Source organism: Ornithorhynchus anatinus, chromosome 1 (genome assembly GCF_004115215.2).
Source record: "Ornithorhynchus anatinus isolate Pmale09 chromosome 1, mOrnAna1.pri.v4, whole genome shotgun sequence".
NCBI lineage: Eukaryota > Metazoa > Chordata > Mammalia > Monotremata > Ornithorhynchidae > Ornithorhynchus > Ornithorhynchus anatinus.
In genome coordinates this window covers 13,464,718-13,469,281 of record NC_041728.1, presented here as the reverse complement: position 1 = coordinate 13,469,281, position 4,564 = coordinate 13,464,718, and the positions used below count along the sequence as shown (strand labels likewise).

Below are 4,564 nucleotides of genomic sequence, written 5' to 3'. Positions count from 1 at the left end.
CCTTCAGTAAAGCTTTGAAGTCGGGAAAGTAATCGTCTTTCGGATTTGATGAGGGAGGGCGTTCCAGGCCAGAGGCAGGACTTGGGTGAGAGGTCGGCAGTGAGATAGACGAGATCAAGTCACAGTGGGAAGATTAGCATTAAGGAGTGAAGTGTGTGGGCTGGGTTGTAATGGGAAAGTAGCAAGGTGAGGTAGGAGGGGATAAATTGACTGAGTGCTTTGAGGTCAATGGTGTGGAGTTTTTGTTTGATTCTGAAGTGGATGGGCAACCACTGGAGTTTTGTGAAGAGTGGGGAAATATGTCCTGAACATTTTTGTAGAAAAATGCTTCTGGCAGCAGAGTGAAGTATGGACTGGAGTGGGGAGGGACAGGAGGTTGGAAGGTCAGCAAGGAGGCTGATGCAGTAATCCGGGCAGGTTAGGATGAGAGATTACATCAAAGTGGTAGCTCTTTGGATGGAGAGGAAAGGACAGATTTTAATGATGTTTTGAAGGTGGCACCAACAGGATTTAGTGATGAATTGAGTATATGGGTTGAATGAGAGAGAGGAGTCAAGATTAGGAGTTTGTGAGATGGGAAGGATGGTGGTGCCATCTAAAGTGATGGTGACTCTGATATTCAGCCCACCCCAACCCCACAGCACTTAAATACATATCTTTAAATTCTGTATTATAGATTATTTCTTCATATTAATATCTGTCTCCCCTCTAGATTGTAAGCTCATTTTGAAGGAACATTATCAGCTAATTCAATTGAACTATATTGTCCCAAGCACTTAGTACAGTTCTCTGCACATAGTAAGTGCTCAGTAAACACCACCGATTCATTGATTATGATGGGAAGCCGAAAAAAAATGACCAGCAGAAGCCATGCAGGGTGGTATAGACAAGTCTAAGTATAGGGATAAATCCATATTGCTGGAGTAATTCAGTAATTAGCTAGGAAGGTAACTCATCTGGAGGTAGGAGCAAGGAATAGAAAAGATTTGGGGTAATAATAAAGATGCTGCTTAAGCTCACGTTTCATGGTGTATTTCTCAGTTACTTCACCTTGGGAATGACAACAGTACTTGATGAGTGATTTTTACTTGAACTAGCGGAGCAGAAATATTAAAGGATATAAGAAACATCAGAGAGACAGGAAAGCAAAGGTCACTGCACATACCTGGTTATTATCACCATTATTGCTCCACTTTTGCAAGAAGGAAATGTCCTTAGCTCTTTGTGAGATAAGGAAAGGAAAGTCCTAGCTCAATTGCATAAAACAGGGAGAAAGCAATCCAGATATTGAAACATCAGCTGAGAAGGTGGGATCCATCTCACGGGTCCTTTGATTTCTGCAAGGAAATACACATGAGCCGATTTAACTAGAACAAAGATTCGTGGTAGAATATCTGGAGAAATGCCGGACCTTTACAATATCGCCAAGATCCACTCTTTCCTCTCCATCCAAATGGCTATCTTACTGGAAAAGGCTCTCATAATACCCCAGCTGGATTATTGTGTCAGCCTTCTCTCTGACCTCCCTTCCTCCTGTCTCTCCCCGTTCCAGTCAATTCTTCATTCCGTTGCCCGGCTCATCTTCCTGCAGAAACGCTCTGGGCATGTCGCTCCCCTCCTTAAAATCCTCCAGTGGTCAACCTCTTCACGAAACAAAAACTTCTCACTCTGGGCTTCAAGGCTCTCCATCACCTTGCCCCCTCCTACCTCTCCCCCCTTCTCTCTTTCTACTGCCAACCCTGCACGCTCTGCTCCTCTGCCGCCACTCACTTCCTCACTGTCCCCCATTCACGCCTATCCCGTCGACCCCTGGCCCACGTCCTCCCACTGTCCTGGAATGCCCTCCCTCCTCCACTCCGCCAAACTAACTCTCTTCCCCTCTTCAAAGCCCTACTGAGAGCTCACCTCCTTCAAGAGGCCTTCCCAGACTGAGCTTCCCCTTTTCCCTCTGCTCCCTCTGTTCCCTCTCTGCCCCCCCTTCACCTCTCCTCAACTAAGCCCCCTTTCCCCCTGCTCCTTCCCCTCTCCCTTCCCTTCCCTCAGCACTGTGCTCATTTGTATACATTTTTATTACCCTATTTATTTTATTACCCCATTTATTTTGTTCATGAGGTGTACATCCCCTTGATTCTATTTATTGCGATGAAGTTGTCTTGTTTTTGTCCGTCTGTCTCCCCCAATTAGACTGTAAGCCCAATGATGGGCAGGGATTGTCTCTATCTGTTGCCAAATTGTACATTCCAAGCACTTAGTACAGTGCTCTGCACATAGTAAGCGCTCAGTAAATACTATTGAATGAATGAGAATGAATGGACTGGGAAAGAACAGCACTTGGGACGGACAAAGCCGAGGATGCCTTACAGTGGAATCAGTAATCAATCAAGCGACAGCATTTTTTGGTGTCTGTTGTGTGAAAAGCAGTATTGTCTAGTGGAAATTGTATGGACTTGGGAGTCAGAGGACCTGAGTTTTAATCCTCACTCCATCACTTACTCTCAGTGTGACCTTGGAGAAGTCACTTAACTTCTCTGTGTCTCAGATTCCTCATCTGTAAAATAGGCATTAAGACTGATCCCTCTGTGGGAGAGACTGTGTCTAAACTGATATTTTTGTATGTAACCCAGCATAGTACAGTACCCGGCACATAGTAAACTCTTAAGAAATACCATAAAAAAAAGCACTATACTAAGCAATTGGAAGAATGCAGTAGGGTTAACGGATGTGTTCCCTGCTCTCAGGGAGCTTACAATCTCCTTGTCTTATTCTATCGAGTCATCTCCAACCCATAGCGACACCATGGACACATTTCTCCCAGAACTCCCCACCTCCATCTGCAATTGTTCTGGTAGTGGATCCATAGAGTTTTCTTGGAAAAAATCCAGAAGTGGTTTACCATTGCCTCTTTCCATGCAGTAAACTTGAGTCTCCACCCTCGACTCTCTCCCATGCTGCTGCTGCCCAGCACAGGGAAATTTTGACTTGTAACAGATTTACTGCCACTCTCTAGCTACTGCCCAAGCTAGGAATGAAATGGGTATGCCTCTGCTTGACTCTCCCTCCCATATTCGAAACTGGTAGAATACTGGAAACTCTTCAGGTATGGCCCAGAGAGGGGTACAGTCTCCTGAGGGAGATAATAATGTTGGTATTTAAGTACTTACTATGTGCAGAGCACTGTTCTAAGTGCTGGAGTAGATACAGGATCATCAGGTTGTCCCACATGAGGCTCACAGTCTTAATCCCCATTTTACAGATGAGGTAACTGAGGCACAGAGAAGTGAAGTGACTTGCCCACAGTCACACAGCTGACAAGTGGCAGAGCCAGGATTTGAACCCATGACCTCTGACTCCCAAGCCCGGGCTCTTTCCACTGAGCCATGCTACTGGGTGCAGAAAACTGTATTAAGCTCTTCTCCCTCCTACTTAGACTGTGAGCCTCATGAGGGACCTGATGATCTTAGATCTCATCCAGCGTTTAGTACAGTGCTTGGCACATATTAAATGCTTTACCAAATATCCTTGCTTTGATTGTATCTACCTATGATTCTATCTATCCCAGTGCTTAGAACATAGTAAGCACTTAATAAATTATTATGATGATTATTACCGCTAAGCATGGCATTCTGAAAGATAACAGAAGAAAGGAAGTTCAGGAATAATAGTTTATGATTCACAATGTTATGCAGACAATGTTTTGCCTGGGCAAACCAAAGACCAATATTTTAAATTCAGTACATCTGGTCAAGATTATACAACATTCCTAACTTCCACTCTTAGCACTTAGGTACTCCATTCATCTCTTCAGCCTAACTTAGTGGAAAGAGCATGGGCATAGGAATCAGAGGACATGAGTTGTAAGCCCGGCTCTGCCACTTATCTGCTGTGTGACCTTAGGCAAGCCACTTCACTTTTCTGTGCCTCAGTTACCTCATTTGTAAAGTGGGGAATAAGACTGTGAGTCCTACGTGGGACAATCTGATTACCTTGTATCTACCCCAATGCTTAGAGCAATGCTTGGCACATAGTAAGCGCTTAACAAATACCATGACAATTATTATTATTATCTTATCTTTCTATGCTCTTGGTTCTATTTTTCCCCTTGTGCTCATGGTACACAATTTGTATACAATTTGATTCTGCCAGTTTATCCCATTAAATTGTGAACTCCTTGAGAATAGGAATCATGTTTTATATTCTTATTGTATACCTTCAGTGCTGAGCGTGAAACAGCAAAGCATGGTCTTGACTTCAATGCACCACTTAATGACTGAGCCTTCCTGCCAAGTTATTTTATCTATCTATATGGCATTTGTTAAGCACTTACTATGTGCCAGGTACTATGCTAAGCACTGGGTTATGCACAAGGTAGACAGGTTTGGTCACAGTCCATGTCCCACATAGGGCTCACAGTCTAAATCCAGATTTTACAAATGAAGTAACTGAAGCACAGCAGACAAGTGGTGGATTCAGGATTAGAACCCAGATTCTTCTGACTCCCAGGCCCATACTCTATCCACTAGGCAACGCTGCTTCTCCCATCAAGCTCTCACCCCACCCTCCCTCT

General features: G+C 44.1%; 1 non-coding gene across 1 annotated transcript; it reads right to left on the bottom strand.

Annotated features, from left to right (window-relative positions):
* Positions 1-2,977: 2,977 nt before the first annotated feature.
* LOC114816546 lies at positions 2,978-3,115 on the bottom strand. The gene has a single exon (XR_003764334.1). It is a non-coding gene; the product is annotated as a small nucleolar RNA SNORA7 (small nucleolar RNA).
* Positions 3,116-4,564: the final 1,449 nt, after the last annotated feature.